Here is a 20,970-nt window from a genome sequence, read left to right as displayed (position 1 = left end):
TCTGGCCTAGTTCTAGTTTAGCCTCTCAATCCCCAAATTCTCCGCTTCTCTTCGACTCTACGTCGATTAGAGGAGTCTAGGTCGGTCTGCCCGAGCCTAGACAACTCCTAGGATCTCTCCTCCCCGACGGGGTCCCTCCCGGGAGCGAGATCCAGGCGCCGCCGGCGATCTTCTGCTGCCCCTGCGCACGCGCGGACCGTCCGGCCGTCAGGCAGGGAACCCTAGCCCTGCGCCAGGTCACGGACCGTTCGGCCCCTGGCTGCGGACCGTCCGTGCCTGTGCAGAGAGCACCGCCGCCGGTTCTTGTTGGGTGTTTGGCGCCCGAAAAAGGTGTCAATATACTTTTGGCGACTCCGCGGGGGACTAGGTGTCTAGACCTGCTAAAAATCGGCCCATAGATGGCCGGTTCTAAGGATCACACCAAGATCTCCACCACCAACATCATCAAACCGGCCATGGAGGCGCTCCCGGCTTGATAGTCGCCTAGAGGGGGGGTGAATAGGGCGAAACTGAAATTTACAAAATTAATCACAACTACAAGCCGGGTTAGTGTTAGAAATATGATCGAGTGCGCGAGAGAGGGTGGAAAACAAATCGTAAGCAAATAAGAAGTGTGACACACGGATTTGTTTTACCGAGGTTCGGTTCTCGCAAACCTACTCCCCGTTGAGGAGGCCACAAAGGCCGGGTCTTTTTCAACCCTTTCCCTCTCTCAAACGGTCCCTCGGACCGAGTGAGCTTTCTCTTCTCAATCAAACGGGAACAAACTTCCCCGCAAGGACCACCACACAATTGGTGTCTCTTGCCTTGGTACGATTGAGTTGATCGCAAGAAAGATTGAAAGAAAGCACGATTGCAAAAGCCAAGCGACAAGAGCGACAAATAACACACGGATCACTTTCTCTCTCAAGTCACTAATCACTAATGATCTCTTTTCTCAATTGTGAAACTTGGAGAGATGGAGGCTTTGAATGTGTCTTGGAATGGATTGCTAGCTCTTGTATTGAATGTTGAAGGTTGGAATGCTTGGGTTAAGTGAATGGAGGTGGTTGGGGTTGTATTTATAGCCACCAACCACTTCCTAGCCGTTGCTCTATTCTGTCGACCGCGGACGGTCCGCCTGCCTGGCCCGGACGGTCCGCGCCTGTAGATCAACGGCTGAAAACGCAACGGTTAGCAGTAACGGCTATATCAACGGCTATATTGCATTTAATGCGTCGTCAGATGTCAGATAAAGCCAGTCGCGGACGGTCCGGTCGTGCACCCCGGACGGTCCGGTCGTGCACCCCGGACGGTCCGGTCGTGCACCCCGGACGGTCCGCGAGGACGCTATAATTCATTTTTCCGAACCCGTCACCTTCGGGTTTTCGGTTCCTCACCTACCGGACGGTCCGCGCCTGAGGCCGGACGGTCCGCGCAAGGTCTCGGACGGTCCTTTCTTTTCCTCCGGACGGTCCGTAGTGCAGACTTGGATTTTTGCATTGGTTCTGTCTGAGGGTCATCCTGGTGTTGCGGACGGTCCGCCGCAAGGTCCCGGACGGTCCGCGCTTGGTCTGTTTTTCCAAAAAGCTTCTCCTGTCCGGAATAATCTACGGTATTTCGGACAGTCGATTTAGTATAGTTGTAGATGAACCTTTGGCACCTGTAGAACATATAATCTAGAGCAAACTGGTTAGTCCAATTATTTGTGTTGGGCAATTCAACCACCAAAATTATTTAGGAACTAGGTGTAAGCCTAATTCCCTTTCATGACTGATGACCAAAGACCCTTTGAAGACCTTGTAATGCGCGATGAGAAGGAGGTGATGCGGCAATTGAACGAACAACGCGACAAGGAAGAGGCGGAACTGCTGCATAAACTCTCCGAACGGCGCAAGGAGGCGGCGAAAAAGTACTTGTCACACTTCACGGTGGATCGCCACCAGAAGATCATCCGTCAAGGGGACATCGATATGGAATCTCTCCTACCTCCACTTCAGGGTCCCGCTGTAAGTACTCCAGATCTATCTCTTACGACTTTCATGGATCAACGAGGAGATCAGTTAAAGCAATATGTAGGTGAATCTATTAAAATGCATCTACGTGAATACGAGAAATCAGCTGCTCCTAGCTTTCCATCGCGAGAGTCTAATACAGAGCCACCCGCATCAAACACATCGGCTATAAACGGGTCACCCTTGACCCAGCCATCATATGGTATGCCGATGCACGCTTTCGTGTCACCATCACAGCCGCAACCACTAGGCACGCGACAAGTACTGGACGTGGCCGGACCGTCCGAGCATCATCTCAAACAGTCCGGTTATACCGCGGACCGTCCGGCGTATTTTGCCGGACCGTCCGACCCGATGCAGGCCCGCACACAAAATGCTCAGGTCGCACCGTACATGGCCGGACCATCAGGGTACAACCCCGAACAATTCAGCCCCATCACGGACCGTCCGGTGCATCATGCTGGACCATCCGGATATGTTGCGGACCGTCCGCCATCTTACGTCGGACCGTCCGGATATGGCATGAACCAGTCGACGTATTATGCCGGACCATCTGACTCTACACGAGTCCACGCGCAGACTGCCCAAGTCGCACCATATATGACCGATTGATCCGGGTACAGCCCTGGACCATTCGCACCGATCGCAGACCGTCCAGTTCTTTACGATAGACGGTCTGGGTACGAGACTACCCACGTAGCACCATATACGGCTGGACAATCCGGATATACCTTCGGGTCGTTTGGACAGGTCGCGGACCATCCGGCCTCTTACGCTAGACCGTCTGGATATGCGTACGCAGAGCCGAGAGCTGCGCAATATGCACATTTTCCACATTCATCGCAGCAACATTATGGTGCCCCACCAGCAACGCATTATAATCATACCATACCACCTCATGGACATAGGGTTGAATACTGTTCGGCCACAAGAGAGCCTGAGAGGTATAGGGCAGGAGCTGGTGACATTAATAGGACACCTAACACACACCTCAAACATCCCTGGGAGGAAAGCCGACATAGTGATGTCAGGCAACCTGAGATTTCCACCCACAAACTCAATGGATGGTCGCCAGACATGGCGGAGAGGATCAGAGACGAAGTAGATGGGGTGTTTAGGGACAAACTCGGTGTAAGTGTGTCAGGTACAGGGCAATCGTATCGGAAGCCTTATAGCCATCGATTCGACACCGTGCCGTATCCACAGGGAACTAGAATACCAGACTTCTCTAATTTTTCTAGTGAAGGTGGGAAAAGCACACACGAACATATAAGCCAATTCATATCTGAAGCGTCCCCAATCCTCTGGGACTCAAATGTGATACAATTACTAGTCCCAGGAGGCTAGTAAACACATTTATACATCAGATAGTTCCAGATCTGCTTAAACGAGACAAACCTATAAAGGTGGCGAACAACTTTAAGAGTTGGTCCACAACTCGGGACATATCATCAGAGTGGGGCTGAAGCAGCCCGATATACGCAGCGAAGCAAATCAGCGGTCCAACAGCCACAGGCAAGGTTGGGAACAGTCGTAACTCTTACCCGATCTCCTTTTTCTGAAAAACAACAAATAAGCAAGGGTGAGTACAAACGTACTCAGCAGCCCACCTTCACCCGCGGAATGGGGAAATCAGATATAATGCATGGAATATGTGGAGCTCAGGATATTTTGCAGAAACAACAATATTTTATGAAGAGTTGTTTTGAAAAACTTTTTGTATTTTTGCAAAGCGCATCCTCTCCAAAAGGAGCAGGAAGTTTTTCAGTATTATAATAAAATCCCCTAGACTAAACCATCCAGGTATCTCAGCAGTTCCCACTGGTTTTCATTTTCAAAAACAGCTACTGGACTTCCCGTCCACCATAGCTCACGGCTCAACCGCCGAATCTTTTAAAAACCACTTTTCTCAAAACCATCTCTTTTTTTGGAAAACAAAACATTAATTGCCATACCATACCAGACTCGTCCATTCCTGTGGACACAGACTATTCGAATAGGTTTGAACTCTGCGCAGAGGGGTACACTTTACCCACTAGTTCGGCTCTGCGATCCCATGGCCAATGAGACCCGAATCCGACTCTCTTTCTTTCCCCGCACGTCCTAACCTTAACGGTTATCCGGAAGGAGTCAGGCCACCACCATGTCCAAACCGGACAAAACTTTCCCCCTCCTTATCCTCCCGGTGCTCCCCAGCCTTCATAACCCTAGGGTTGGACCGTACGAGTTCAGATTGAGTGACTGCCCACACAGTCTCGAGTGGTTGTACTATTAAAGAGTACAGGTAGTGAAGATGACAAATCGGTCCTTATATGAGGGGACAATCCTTCTGCTCACGCCTAAACCAGCTGAGCCAACACCTTAGGCCCTCCCCTAAACCAGGGAGTCCCTGATTATCCCACTCACAAGGTGATAAGGGTGAAAACCCTTCATCACACACATTTTTAAAAGCATTTTCTTTTGAAAACTCACACCTGTTCTCAAATCATTTGGAACATATATCTTAGGGATTGATTGCGGCAAGCGGCTGGGTGGCTATAATAACTTGTCTCAAAATCATATCATGCATAAAATAACAGGCTGAGGGTTGTGGTTGAAAAATCATAGGTAATTTATGCATCAAAGGGATCCAGTGAGCTTGCCGTGCTTATTCGGCGAAGGGGGAAGGGGAGCTCGCGGAACTGGCTTCTGGCTCCACCGCCTAGCGTAGACTTGCGGATCTGGCCTCCACGAGACGACACGAACGCTCCGATAACTATGTAACATGAACAAGCAAACATACAAACCAGCAAGTATACCAACAAATATTTAGTATAGTGATCAGAATAGCGATATATGGATGGGTAGAGTCTTGAGTAGAATCTGTGTCATATGGTGTTGTGATATTACTGGTGGTGGAGCGGAGGTGCTTACCAGGAGGGTGGACTGGAGGCGAGGCGACACTATGCGTGTAGCCGGCAGAGCGGAGTAATTGAGTGGGTGGGGTGTTTTTCTTGGCTGAGGGTGTTGAGTGTGTGTGGAGAGGGAGAGGGTAGCTGGGTGTATTTATAGCTGGGTGTATGTGGTGTAGCACAGTGAAGTTCACTGTTGGTGAGAATAGTGACGAAATGAATCGTCTGACTTAGTATGAATAGGAGAGTTATAGGCAGAATACGGGACAAGAGTATTTTGGGAGTTTTCTGGAATATGGACCATGGTTAAGGGATGACATGGTTGGATAGGGAATAGTTTGATAAAAATCTAGAAACAAGAATTATTGGAATCAGAGTTTGGAAGCCTGGTTCGAAGGAATCTTAAAGTTAAGCGTGCTCAACTTGGAGAAACCTAGGATGGGTGACCAGATGGGAAGTTCCCACTGGAAGGAAAATCACAGTTACCGGAGTTCGTATGACTGGAATATGGGTCTGGCTAGTCTTAGGTGGACTGGACAACATGATGTATGAGTAGTTGAAATTTGGGGTGATCGGCTAATCGCTGAATAGTAACGATGAATAGTAACGATGAATAGTGACGACGAAAAAGTTACTAGATATCATCGATGAGCAGTAACGATGATGAATAGTAACAATGACGAATAGTAACGCTGAATAGTAACGATGGTAAATAGTGTTAGTGAATAGTAATGATGAATAGTAACGGTGAATAGTGATGGTGAATAGTCGTATGAACGAACGATGAACGATGAATAGGAACTATGAACGAACGATGAACGATCGAATGATCGAACGAACGAACGATCAGAATTTTGGCAGCATAACGGTAGGAAAAAGATTATTTGGATGAACGAACGGACGAACGATCGAGTGATCGGACGAACGAACGATCGGAATTTCGGCAGCATAACGGCAGGACAAAGATTATCTGGAAGAACGATGAATAGGGACTATGAACGAACGATGAATAGGAACTATGAACGAACGATGAACGATCGAATGATCGAACGAACGAACGATCGGAATTTCGGCAGCATAACGGTAGGAAAAAGATTATTTGGACGAACGAACGAACGAACGATCGAACGAACGGACGAACGAACCATGAACGATCGGACGAACGATCGAACGATCGGACGAACGAACGAACAAACTAAGAACAGGGGACGAACGATCGAACGATCCTTGTGCTAGTGTGTGCGTGTGTGGAACATGGAGTGGGTGTGTGTGTGGGGGGGAAGAGAGTTGCCATGAAATGGCTTGGGGTGGGATGAGAGGAGGCCCTTGCCCCTCTATTTATAGCCATGGTGGGGGATTAGGGGGAGGGATGAGAGGATTAGTGGGAGGATGAGATGATTAGTGGGAGATTAGCATGTATTTGTCTTGTATAAGTGAGATTAGCTTGTAGAGCTCACTGTATGACACCGGAGGCATACATATACGTATGAGCATGAGGAAAGTTATGAAGAAAATATTTGTGGGGACTTGAAAAATGATTCTGAAGGTATTTCTCAAGAGGAAAATACCCGGAGATATATCGGTGGAATATTTGGGCAGTATTTCTGGAAAGAACTTGAAGAGGATCACTAGGGAAATATCTGGGCAGTATTTCTGTAAACAATTTGAGGGGGATCACTGGGGAAATATTTGTAGGATATTTTGAGGAGGATTTTAGAGAGAATATAGACCACTATACTTTATTTGTTGATATCAACTCGCAAACAAACATTTTGAAATTAAATTTGAAATTCATTTTGAATTTAGAGCAAGTTTGAGAAAATTTCAGGATTTGAATTTTTGGGATGCTACAAATCTACCCCACTTAAAAGGAATCTCGTCCTCGAGATTTGGCTTAGAAGGGTTATGGGTATAGCTTTACTTCAACTACATATCTTCACTTTGCAGACTCTTCGAGGAGATAGAGCTTCAACAAAATTTGGCCTTTGAGGGGCATCCGGTTGCTGATTGCAAACGCTGGTTTTGGCTACTCAAGATCATCTTCAGGCTTCTAGGTTTCGCTTGGCAGCTAGCTTATTGAAGAAGCATCAATGCCAACACGCAAACCTTTCTCTTGCGAACTCCCACATGGATTCCTTCCTTGATTGGTCTTCTGGTGCTTCATCAACAAAACTTGGGTGACCACTTCTCATCCAGAAACTTATAAGCTTCGGTGATCTGGTCCTCGACAAGCTTGTTGTAGGCCTTCTTCTTTTTCTCCACAACAGGAACCTTACTCGAATACTACCCCACTTAAAAAGAATGAGGGTGGAACTCTTGAATCTTGGGGAGTTGAACTCCTTCAAGTACCTCATAACAAGGGTGTTACGGGGCCTTCTTCTGCTGTTGCTGCTTGAGCAGGCTGCGGAGAGATGACTGACACAGGGTTGATTCTGGGGCAACCTTCTTCTCATCTTCTCTTCACTATCTTCTTTTCACTGACCCTTTCTTTCTCTTTGCTCTTTCCACTGGAGGATTCTATCAAAGAGTATTACCATCATACAAAGGAGGAAACCGAAGACTATGAACCATGTGCAACAGTCTTCAACCCAAGAATCACCAAGCATTGTGATCTTAGGGGCGAGGGAGTGGAAAATGGAGTTGCTTGCGAATTGGCAGAGGGGATTTATCTGGAGTGTGTTTTGCTTTGAGCTACGTCGGGATTGAGGGAGCTGGTGGGGGGGTTTATAGGCGAGTGGTATGCGAGGTGGTGCTCGGGTGTGGAGTGGCAGTGACGGAGCAGATGACACGAGGCAGCAGGTGCGATGGAGGGGGATGGTGTTTCTGGCGGTAATGGTGGTGGGTGCGCTGCAAAAGGGGGTGGGCGGCGGTAGTGCGCTGCAAAGGGGGTGTGGGGGCGGTGGTAGTGCGCTGCAAAGGGGGCGTGGGGCGGTGCCGTGGTGGTAGTGCGCATGGAGGCGGGCACGCGTGCGGGGGCACGGGTGAGTGGTGGGGTCAATGACCCTGATATTTGTGGTCTCTGGTTCCAAGAATCTTTGCCTCTCTGTATGGTAATAACTCCTTCTGTCCTCTTTTCCTGTTTACTTTGACTCAGGGGCAGTGCTTTGATTCTCACGGTCGGTCCTTTTGACTGAGCGGCTGGACTGGTTTCTTCTGTAGCTGGTTCCAGGCTTCAAGGGTAAGCTTCCCGGTATCTTCTTAGGTAAGACACTTTTCTCTTCAGATGGGTTAAGATGAGAATGGAAGCATAAGGTAAGGATTAGATCTAATTTGTGATCTATGTTTTTAGAGAAAACCTTTCTTAAAAAGAAAGAAAACACACAAGCTCAGCAATGATAAGCACAAACAAATCAAATGTTTTGAATAAGGGAAAAATAGAGTTTTTCCAAAGCACGAACTACTCAGATTCGGGGGCTAAGCATAACTACTATTGCTTGGCTCCTGAATTGAGAACTATGCTAAATGCAACTTATGATCACTAACGTTAAAGCATCACATATGCACTCAAAAGGGAGGAAAACATCAAGCGAAATTCATTTTGAAATGCCCTAGGGGGCAACACAATTAGAGTTTTGCAAAACACGAGTCAACACGATTACCTTTCATACATGCAGGGCTCTAGCCAAAGTGAAGAAAAACTTCACTACCCAATGCATGCAAAGAACTGGGCAAAACTAACTTCAGACCAGGAAGCTTCTCTTCTGGCAAGGCTGGCGCACAACTTCAATCTGAGACATCTCCTAGATGGGTCAAGAGGGAGCTGATGTTGATTACTTCTTCTGGCGGCGATTGAGATGGCAAGACGCGGTCGAACTCTTCTTCAAGCTGGACTGGCTCTTGTAGCTCCTCTGAGGGTGGCGGTGCTGGCGGGGTGCTTGCAGCTTCTTCCTTGACCATAAGGGACGGTGCTGGAATCTTCTTCATGATGAGGGGCTCAAACAACTCTGGCGGGGGATCTTGGGAGGATTCAGGGTGCTCTTGCTTATCCATAGCCTTAGGGGAGACTGGAATTCCTTCCAAGACTATGGCTCCTTCCGGGAGTTCCCAAGCCTTCTTCTCTCCTCTGACAGAGACCGGGTGACCTTCAAGAATCTGGGGATCTTCAGCTCTCAAGGGTTGAACTGGGTTGGATGGAGCGGGCTCTTGGATCCACATGGCTCTACGTTGGTTATGGGTTACCAAGTAGGCCTCCATCAACTTCTGGACGTGCTCATCCTTGGCTTGCTTCAGGGCTTCAACAACAATGACTTCACGACTCTCCAAGGCAGTTGCACGGGCTTGAGCTGTGGTGAGATCCACATGCAGCTGACGGTTGCGCTTCTCTGCATCTTCTGCTCGGGCAATCATGTGACGGTGGTGCCGAGCCAAGAAATCATATTGTGTATCAATGGTGAGCAGGTATGCAGTGAGGTACACGACTGTGGGGTCGTCCTCAAGCAGCTGCTAACCTTCCAATGCACGCATCCTAGCCATCCAAACGGGACGGTCTCTCTGAAAGGGCGGAAAGAATCTGAGCGGGGTGTCGGCCACTTCTTCTTCGTAGATCTGACACAGGGCCCTCAATGCCTTGCGAGCGACGACTTGGCAGGTGTCTTTGAATCTGTGCCCAGCAGCAGTGACACACCATTCCACATGGTGTGGACTGGATCCAATGTATACAGTCACGACACACTTCTCTGTGCCATGCTCGACGAACTCACGACCATCATACTCTGGCTGGCTCCTGATTCTGAGGCGAACTGTGCATGCTCTCAGCAACTTGGGGAAACCATCTTCATTCTGGCAGAAGCTGTTTTGGCACTGAACCTCCATCTGACTTCTGAGAGAAGGAAAGGGGGAAAGCATTTTTGAAATGAAGGGATGAGAGCAAGATTTTTTTTAAGAAAATAGTTTGGACTCAAAAACTTTTGATCAGGCTAAGGGTTACGTCCTGCGGCCAACCTAACAGCTCTGATACCACCTGAAGCGTCCCCAATCCTCTGGGACTCAAATGTGATACAATTACTAGTCCCAGGAGGCTAGTAAACACATTTATACATCAGATAGTTCCAGATCTGCTTAAACGAGACAAACCTATAAAGGTGGCGAACAAGTTTAAGAGTTGGTCCACAACTCGGGACATATCATTAGAGTGGGGCTGAAGCAGCCCGATATACGCAGCGAAGCAAATCAGCGGTCCAACAGCCACAAGCAAGGTTGGGAACAATCATAACTCTTACCCGATCTCTTTTTTTCTGAAAAACAACAAATAAGCAAGGGTGAGTACAAACGTACTCAGCAGCCCACCTTCACCCGCGGAATGGGGAAATCAGATATAATGCATGGAATATGTGGAGCTCAGGATATTTTGCAGAGACAACAATATTTTATGCGGAGTTGTTTTGAAATTTTTTTTGTATTTTTGCAAAGCGCATCCTCTCCAAAAGGAGCAGGAAGTTTTTCAGTATTATAACAAAATCCCCTGGACTAAACCATCCAGGTATCTCAGCAGTTCCCACTGGTTTTCATTTTCAAAAACAGCTACTGGACTTCCCGTCCACCATAGCTCACGGCTCAACCGCCGAATCTTTTAAAAACCACTTTTCTCAAAACCATCTCTTTTTTTGGAAAACAAAACATTAATTGCCATACCATACCAGACTCGTCCATTCCTGTGGACACAGACTATTCGAATAGGTTTGAACTCTGCGCAGAGGGGTACACTTTACCCACTAGTTCGGCTCTGCGATCCCATGGCCAATGAGACCCGAATCCGACTCTCTTTCTTTCCCCGCACGTCCTAACCTTAACGGTTATCCGGAAGGAGTCAGGCCACCACCATGTCCAAACCGGACAAAACTTTCCCCCTCCTTATCCTCCCGGTGCTCCCCAGCCTTCATAACCCTGGGGTTGGACCGTACGAGTTCAGATTGAGTGACTGCCCACACAGTCTCGAGTGGTTGTACTATTAAAGAGTACAGGTAGTGAAGATGACAAACCGGTCCTTATATGAGGTGACAATCCTTCTGCTCACGCCTAAACCAGCTGAGCCAACACCTTAGGCCCTCCCCTAAACCAGGGAGTCCCTGATTATCCCACTCACAAGGTGATAAGGGTGAAAACCCTTCATCACACACATTTTGAAAAGCATTTTCTTTTGAAAACTCACACCTGTTCTCAAATCATTTGGAACATATATATCAGGGATTGATTGCGGCAAGCGGCTGGGTGGCCATGATAACTTGTCTCAAAATCATATCATGCATAAAATAATAGGCTGAGGGTTGTGGTTAAAAAATCATAGGTAATTTATGCATCAAAGGGATCCAGTGAGCTTGCCGTGCTTATTCGGCGAAGGGGGAAGGGGAGCTCGCGGAACTGGCTTCTGGCTCCACCGCCTAGCGTAGACTTGCGAATCTGGCCTCCACGAGACGGCACGAACGCTCCGATAACTATGTAACATGAACAAGCAAACATACAAACCAGCAAGTATACCAACAAATATTTAGTATAGTGATCAGAATAGCGATATATGGATGGGTAGAGTCTTGAGTAGAATCTGTGTCATGTGGTGTTGTGATATTACTGGTGGTGGAGCGGAGGTGCTTACCAGGAGGGTGGACTGGAGGCGAGGCGACACTATGCGTGTAGCCGGCAGAGCGGAGTAATTGAGTGGGTGGGGTGTTTTTCTTGGCTGAGGGTGTTGAGTGTGTGTGGAGAGGGAGAGGGTAGCTGGGTGTATTTATAGCTGGGTGTATGTGGTGTAGCACAGTGAAGTTCACTGTTGGTGAGAATAGTGACGAAATGAATCGTCTGACTTAGTATGAATAGGAGAGTTATAGGCAGAATACGGGACAAGAGTATTTTGGGAGTTTTCTGGAATATGGACCATGGTTAAGGGATGACATGGTTGGATAGGGAATAGTTTGATAAAAATCTAGAAACAAGAATTATTGGAATCAGAGTTTGGAAGCCTGGTTCGAAGGAATCTTAAAGTTAAGCGTGCTCAACTTGGAGAAACCTAGGATGGGTGACCAGATGGGAAGTTCCCACTGGAAGGAAAATCACAGTCACCGGAGTTCGTATGACTGGAATATGGGTCTGGCTGGTCTTAGGTGGACTGGACAACATGATGTATGAGTAGTTGAAATTTGGGGTGATCGGCTAATCGATGAATAGTAACGATGAATAGTGACAACGGAAAAGTTACTAGATATCATCGATGAGCAGTAACGATGATGAATAGTAACAATGATGAATAGTAACACTGAATAGTAACGATGGTGAATAGTATTAGTGAATAGTAATGATGAATAATAACGGTGAATAGTGATGGTGAATAGTCGTATGAACGAACGATGAACGATGAATAAGAACTATGAACGAACGATGAACGATGAATAGGAACTATGAACAAACGATGAACGATCGAATGATCGAACGAACGAACGATCGGAATTTCGGCAGCATAACGGTAGGAAAAAGATTATTTGGATGAACGAACGGACGAACGATCGAGTGATCGGACGAACGAACGAACGGAATTTCGGCAGCATAAAGGCAGGACAAAGATTATCTGAAAGAACGATGAATAGGGACTATGAACGAACGATGAACGATGAATAGGAACTATGAACGAACGATGAACGATCGAATGATCGAACGAACGAACGATCGGAATTTCGGCAGCATAACGGTGGGAAAAAGATTATTTGGACGAACGAACGGACGAACGATCGAACGATCGGATGAACGGACGAACGAACCATGAACGATCGAACGATCGGACGAACGAACGAACAAACTAAGAACAGGGGACGAACGATCGAAGAACGATCGAACGATCCTTGTGCTAGTGTGTGCTTGTGTGGAACATGGAGTGGGTGTGTGTGGGGGGGGGGGAAGAGAGTTGCCATGAAATGGCTTGGGGTGGGATGAGAGGAGGCCCTTGCCCCTCTATTTATAGCCATGGTGGGGGGATTAGGGGGAGGGATGAGAGGATTAGGGGGAGGGATGAGAGGATTAGGGGGAGGATGAGAGGATTAGTGGGAGATTAGCATGTATTTGTCTTGTATAAGTGAGATTAGCTTGTAGAGCTCACTGTATGACACCGGAGGCATACATATACGTATGAGCATGAGGAAAGTTATGAAGAAAATATTTGTGGGGACTTGAAAAATGATTCAGAAGGTATTTCTCAAGAGGAAAATACCCGGAGATATATCGGTGGAATATTTGGGCAGTATTTCTGGAAAGAACTTGAAGAGGATCACTAGGGAAATATCTGGGCAGTATTTCTGTAAACAATTTGAGGGGGATCACTGGGGAAATATTTGTAGGATATTTTGAGGAGGATTTTAGAGAGAATATAGACCACTATACTTTATTTGTTGATATCAACTCGCAAACAAACATTTTGAAATTAAATTTGAAATTCATTTTGAATTTAGAGCGAGTTTGAGAAAATTTCAGGATTTGAATTTTTGGGATGCTACAATATCACACTTGGGAGAATTTGTTGATGGGGAAGCCTACCGCGTTCGTTTATTCTCGTTGTCCCTTACTGATACTGCATTCGCATGGTACGCAGTCTTGCCACCAAACTCTATTAACTCTTGAGAAGAATTAGAGCGGAAATTTCATGAACACTTTTTCTCAGGAGCACATAAATTAGAATTGTCTGACTTAGCCTCAGTCCGACAGGGGCCTGAAGAATCGGTTAATGACTATATCCGGAGGTTCCTGGATACTAGAAACCGATGCTTTCAGATCCATGTCGCAGAAAAACAACTAACAGGGCTGGCTTTCAATGGGTTGCGACCCTACTTAAAAGAAAAATTAGATAGCACCCAATTCTTTTTGCTAGTACACTTGCACCAGCGGGCTATGACCTGTGAAAGCCGAAGTAAGGAAACATCAAAATCGGCTAACTATAAGATGCATCTAGTGGCATACGATAATTCGGACGATGAATCCACGGATGTATATACCGCCGAACTAGTTTGGCCAGGACAGGCTAAACCTTCCGCATGTTCTGCTTTACAGTCGATTCGAAAGAATCGACAATAAGAAGTTAAGTTTACTTTTAATGTTGCCAAATGCGATAAAATATTTGACGAGTTACTAAAAAACGACAACTTTAAATTAACTCATACTATTCCTCCTCCTGATGAACTAAAGAGGCGTGCTTATTGTAAGTGACATAATTCCTTTTCTCATGCCACCAATGATTGTAATGTTTTTCGTCGACAGATACAATCGGTCATAAATGAGGGTCGATTGGCTTTTCAGGAGATGCAAGTAGACACACAACCTTTTCCTGTTAATACAATAGAACTCACATGCAAAAAGGTCTTGGTTCGGCCCGAAATGGCCGATAAAGGCAAAGGCAAGGGCATCGTCATTGGCGATCCTCGCATGTCAATTATATCACAAAAGAAGATTGCTCGAAAGGCTTCGGGCGAGAAGGCTAAAAGGTTCGAAGACGCCGGGGGTAGGCACAATTAATGAACCAAACACATCAACCTAGCCCGAGCATCGCAGATCGTCCGACACCTACGTGCGGACGGTCCGATGCTCAGACAAACTATCCGACTAACTCAGCTGGACAGTCCACCTATGACCAAAGGTGTCAGCCTCTACACGAAGCAAGTAAAAAGACGCAAGGTCAAAGCACATATAGTCGGCTGATCAAAGCCGATCCTACTTTTGATCAGTTGCTCTCCAAAAATGCTAGCAAAAAGACTGTTCCACGTGATCGGTCAACAAAGAAACCTCGGTCACCTGCTAAAACTAAACGTCCGAACAAAACGGCCCAAAAGGCGACGCAACAAGCATTGTCTGTTCATCCTATGAGACCAGGGTACTTTTCACCTGTTTATTCATCGTCGGTATATTGTCCTACTCAAATGTGGAATGGCACGACGATGAATCCATGGTACATGTATAGTCCCTTTGTCTATCCATGCTGGGGGGCACCTCCATTCTATTCATTTTGATGCATTGATCAAATGGTCGTGGCCGAGAAAGATACAATCCAAAACGGCCTTTATACATTGGTACTTTATTGAATGATCTCTATTTTAAAAAGCCGATGACTTACATCAGGTTTAGTTCATATGCTTTTGGTTCGTCAATCTTCACCAAAAGGCAGGGGCATATGTTGGAAGCCAAAAAAGGCCTTGCGGACGGTCCGCGCGTGCGCAGAGACAGTTAGGGTTCCTAGTTTCTCGCGAGATTTGTTACCTAAAACCGTGGGATTGACTCGGAAATCAGTTCGAAGCGGATCCAGACCTCCCCCTTTATACAGATGAAGGGCTACGGCCGATTGAGCCCCCATCAATCGAACCTTCAATCAATACAATTTACATTTATCCTTAGGAGTAGTTCTAGCCTAGTTCTAGTTTAGCCTCTCAATCCCCAAATTCTTCGCTTCTTTTCGACTCTACGTCGATTAGAGGAGTCTAGGTCGGCCTGCCCGAGCCTAGACAACTCCTTGGATCTCTTCTCCCCGACGGGGTCCCTCTCGAGAGCGAGATCCAGGCGCCGCCGGCGATCTTCTGCCGCCCCTGCGCACGTGCGGACCGTCCGGCCGTCAGGCAGGGAACCCTAGCCCTGCGCCAGGTCGTGGACCGTCCGGCCCCTGGCCGCGGACCGTTCGCGCCAGCCGGTTCTTGTTGGGTGTTTGGCGCCCGAAAAAGGTGTCCTGGCCACCGCAGATCGCCCAACCACCGCTGCCCTGGCTCGGCGGCGTTGCGCCGCCATGTCGGGGTCCTCCGACCATTCGTCGCCGCCCCATATTTCCCCCTCCTCATGTGCACTGCCGACCTCGGCCACGGCGCTCGCGCCAAGCACAGGCGGGAGGTAGACGGCGAACCCGACACCCGGGCCCCACTATCAGCCTCCCCGCGTCGCCCCCTCCTTCCCCCTCTCTGGGTCACCGACAGGCGGACCCCGCCCGTCCGCGTGGCCTCCGCGCTTCACCACACCCGCGTTTGTCCTAGGCCGCTGACCAGCGAGCCCGGTCCCGCCGGTCCCCCGTCAGCCCGCAGCGCGCTAGCGTCCCGCCGTGCGCCTTGCCGCCTGGTCGAGCAACTGGCCCATGGGCCTGTAACACCCTGAATTTGGGGTATAAAATTTATTTCTAATTACCAACCAAATTCAGGTGTTTCTCTTCTCTCTCTAGTTTCTCTCTCCTTTTCTTTTTGGTAGAATTAGCTTAATTAGTGAGGGATTAATTATTTTATTTTGTCAAAACAATATGAGTCATGAAATGTTGCATCATGCTGAGCTCCAAATATTCTTTGAACTGTTGCACATGTTTGAATTGGTTTGAATTTGAAACTTGATTTGAATTTGAATTGAAAACCCTAGAGAAAATAAATAGAAAAGCAATTAAAATTCCCTGGAAAAAGAAAAGACATTTTCAGGCCGCGCGCGTGCCCGCGTCGACTGACAGATGGACCCCATCTGTCAGCAACCGCTCGCGCCCACGTTCTTCTCCCCCCTCTCTCTCCCGCTCGCTGCTAGTGGGGCCGATCTGTCGGCGCCGATTCCCTCGCGCTCGCGCTCTCCCGCTGCCCGGTGGACCCTTTCCGTCAGTGTTGACCGCCCGTTCGCGGATCCCCTCTCACTGCTCCACAGACCCCACCCGTCAGGTCCCCCGTCCCTAACCTCTCGCCCATGCTCCCGCCATGGACGCGCCCACGTCCGCACGTTCTCCGGCCACCTCCTCACTCCCTCGCCCCTTTAGAGCCCGCACCCCGCTCGCCCACTTCCCCCTGCTCATTTGCGCCCTCAGCTGAGCTCTCTCGCCCCCTCTCCCGCCCCGCGCGCGCAACTAGGCAACTCCGCCGTCGTTCATCGAAGCCTGCCGCCCGTTCCACGACCGTCGTTGAGTCCCCGTCGCGTCTGTTGCCTCGGGGAGTTCCACCTCGCCGTCAGCAACTCGGGACACCCCTTGGTTCGCCTTCTTCCCCTGGTTTGCCCGGTCCACGCTCACAAGAGTGTTTTCCCGTGCAGCCAGAGTCCGCCACCATCGACCCGAGGCTTCACCGCATCCCCGCCGTCTCCCTGGCGCTCCTGAGTTCGCACTCGAGGTGAGCAATCTCCCTATGCACTTAATTCGTCCGTTACTGCCATAATGCCCGCGCAATTCGAAAGAAACATCAAAATCAGCTAACTATAAGATGCATCTAGTGGCATACGATAATTCGGACGATGAATCCACGGATGTATATACCGCCGAACTAGTTTGGCCAGGACAGGCTAAACCTTCCGCATGTTCTGCTTTACAGTCGATTCGAAAGAGTCGACAATAAGAAGTTAAGTTTACTTTTAATGTTGCCAAATGCGATAAAATATTTGACGAGTTACTAAAAAACGACAACTTTAAATTAACTCATACTATTCCTCCTCCTGATGAACTAAAGAGGCGTGCTTATTGTAAGTGACATAATTCCTTTTCTCATGCCACCAATGATTGTAATGTTTTTCGTCGACAGATACAATCGGCCATAAATGAGGGTCGATTGGCTTTTCAGGAGATGCAAGTAGACACACAATCTTTTCCTGTTAATACAATAGAACTCACATGCAAAAAGGTCTTGGTTCAGCCCGAAATGGCCGATAAAGGCAAAGGCAAGGGCATCGTCATTGGCGATCCTCGCATGTCAATTATATCACAAAAGGAGATTGCTCGAAAGGCTTCGGGCGAGAAGGCTAAAAGGTTCGAAGACGCCGGGGGTAGGCACAATTAATGAACCAAACACATCAACCTAGCCCGAGCATCGCAGATCGTCCGTCACCTACGTGCGGACGGTCCGATGCTCAGACAAACTATCCGACTAACTCAGCTGGACAGTCCACCTATGACCAAAGGTGTCAGCCTCTACACGAAGCAAGTAAAAAGACGCAAGGTCAAAGCACATATAGTCGGCTGATCAAAGCCGATCCTACTTTTGATCAGTTGCTCTCCAAAAATGCTAGCAAAAAGACTGTTCCACGTGATCGGTCAACAAAGAAAGCTCGGTCACCTGCTAAAACTAAACGTCCGAACAAAACGGCCCAAAAGGCGACGCAACAAGCATTGTCTGTTCATCCTATGAGACCAGGGTACTTTTCACCTGTTTATTCATCGTCGGTATATTGTCCTACTCAAATGTGGAATGGCACGACGATGAATCCATGGTACATGTATAGTCCCTTTGTCTATCCATGCTGGGGCACCTCCATTCTATTCATTTTGATGCATTGATCAAATGGTCCGATTTTTTTGCATTTTAACCCTTTTATAGAAAAAAATTCACGTTTAGACCCTAAAAATTTTAATAGCAATTTTGGACCCTTTGCTCGGCGTCATAGGCTATGGCGCCGAGGTAACACAGCTCGGCGCCCTAGCCTATGGCGCCGAGGTACGTGCTACGCTGGCATACCTAGACGTCGTGGCGCCGACGTGGCACCGAGCTCGGCGCCACAGATCTTGGCGCCGAGCTCGGTTGTGTTTTAAAAGTTTTATTGGAAAGCTATAAGCACAAAGCTTGTCTAGCCTAGTTGGTAGAGCGCAAGGCTCTTCACCTTGTGGTCTTGGTTTCAAGCCCTATAGTTTACATTTCACTATTTTTTGTCTTTATTGGATTTGTTTTATTTTTTATGTTGCTGATATGTCCATACAAAATTTTTTTTCATCTAGATTTTTTTTATCTTTGTCATCTAGATTTTTTTGTTTATCATTTATTTTTTTGGTAGTTTAATTATACGGCGATCTTATTTCCTAACAAACCGCTTTGCATTTGTACAAATTGGTTCCGTGGCTTTATTGTTGTATGTTCTGCCAAAAAAAAGATAATGAGCATCAGCGACATAAAAAAATTTACTACTGATATAGATAAAAAAATCAACATATATACTGCATGAGAAATAAATTTGTATGGACACAAAAAAATCAATGATAAACAAAAAAATCAACATATATATTGCATGAGATAATGAGCATCAATGATTTTTACTATACTATTCGTTGGTGATCTCTTTGTGCAGATCGAGCCCGTCTCAGCATGTACTGCACTCGTACGTGGCATTTCTCTGTGATTTGATGTTACCATGCGTAAAAAAAATATGTCTGACACCTAACAGGGTAATGCAGTGCTTGTAGGATGCATGATTACGTTAATTAAACAAAACACACGGTGATACCTAGCTATTAGATCTATCTCAATGCAAGCAGGGGGTGGTTGGAGTCATTGATAAACAAAACACACAGTGATACCTAGGTATTAGAATTATCTGATTTCAGTAGGACAAAAAAATTAATGATAAACAAAAAGAAATCTAGATGACAAAGATAAAAAAAATCTAGATGAGAAATAAATATCAGCGACATAAAAATAAATAAATCAATGATAAAGACAAAAAAATATTGAAATGCAAACTATGGGGCTCGAACCCAAACCACAAGGTGAAGAGTGTTGTGCTCTACCAACTAGGCTAGACAAGCTTTGTGCTTACAGCATTTCAACAAAACTGTTAAAACACAACCGAGCTCGGCGCCAAGATCTGTGGCGCCGAGCTCGGGGCGTCCAGGTGTGCCAGCGTAGCACGTACCTCGGCGCCATAGGCTATGGCGCCGAGCTGTGTTAACTCGGCGCCATAGCCTATGGCGCCGAGCAAAGAGTCCAAAATTGCTATTAAAATTTTTTAGGGTCTAAACGTGAATTTGTTTCTATAAAAGGGCTAAAATGCAAAAACTTCGGTCAAATGGTCGTGGCCGAGAAAGATACAATCCAAAACGGCCTTTATACATTAGTACTTTATTGAATGATCTCTATTTTAAAAAGCCGATGACTTACATCAGGTTTAGTTCATATGCTTTTGGTTCGTCAATCTTCACCAAAAGGCAGGGGGCATATGTTGGAAGCCAAAAAAGGCCTTGCGGACGGTCCGCGCGTGCGCAGAGACAGTTAGGGTTCCTAGTTTCTCGCGAGATTTGTTACCTAAAACCGTGGGATTGACTCAGAAATCAGTTCGAAGCGGATCCAGACCTCCCCCTTTATACAGATGAAGGGCTACGGCCGATTGAGCCCCCATCAATCGAACCTTCAATCAATACAATTTACATTTATCCTTAGGAGTAGTTCTAGCCTAGTTCTAGTTTAGCCTCTCAATCCCCAAATTCTCCGCTTCTTTTCGACTCTACGTCGATTAGAGGAGTCTAGGTCGGCCTGCCCGAGCCTAGACAACTCCTTGGATCTCTCCTCCCCGACGGGGTCCCTCTCGAGAGCGAGATCCAGGCGCCGCCGGCGATCTTCTGCCGCCCCTGCGCACGTGCGGACCGTCCGGCCGTCAGGCAGGGAACCCTAGCCCTGCGCCAGGTCGTGGACCGACCGACCCCTGGCCGCGGACCGTTCGCGCCTGTGCAGAGAGCACCGCCGCCGGTTCTTGTTGGGTGTTTGGCGCCCGAAAAAGGTGTCAATAAATATATTTTTTAAGTTATATATCTTTTCTATTATCCACCTATCTTAGATTTGTTTGATTCATGACTCAATTTTAAAATCTTGTTTTAGAATAGTCATATTAAGGACCGTCAGAATCGGTTTCTGCCAGTCAAATTTTTTGTCTCTGGCAATCAAAAGTTTTGCTTCTCATGTTACTTATATGAGAATTGTTTTTGCGAAAATCGTATAAATCAACATAAACACATAATCCGCCGAGTCATCGCTGCGGGAGAAATCCACTGCTTTCTGACTTTTTAACCGTGTAAATATCTTCATCTTACTCCGCATGCAAGCCCTGCTATGTTTATATTCTTTGTGATAGCTAGATTATCTAGAAATTCATATTGTTAGAAAAAGCTGTCCCGCGTAGGCTTAAAATACTAGGGCATCGTTTCATTTATAAAAATCACAAGCATTTAAAAAAAAATCCAGAAAAAGGACGAACGATGCCATCCAAGTCACCATGTGGCCCACCACCAAACCACTGTCCACGAGTGTGCTCATCTCGTGGCCTCAGCTTCATTTATAAAAATCACAAGCATTTTTAAAAAAGAAATACAGAAAAAGAACGAACGATGCCATCCAAGTCACCATGTGGCCCACCACCAAACCACT

Source organism: Zea mays, chromosome 7 (assembly GCF_902167145.1).
Source record: "Zea mays cultivar B73 chromosome 7, Zm-B73-REFERENCE-NAM-5.0, whole genome shotgun sequence".
NCBI classification, from domain to species: Eukaryota; Viridiplantae; Streptophyta; class Magnoliopsida; order Poales; family Poaceae; genus Zea; species Zea mays.
This window is presented reverse-complemented; position numbering follows the sequence as displayed.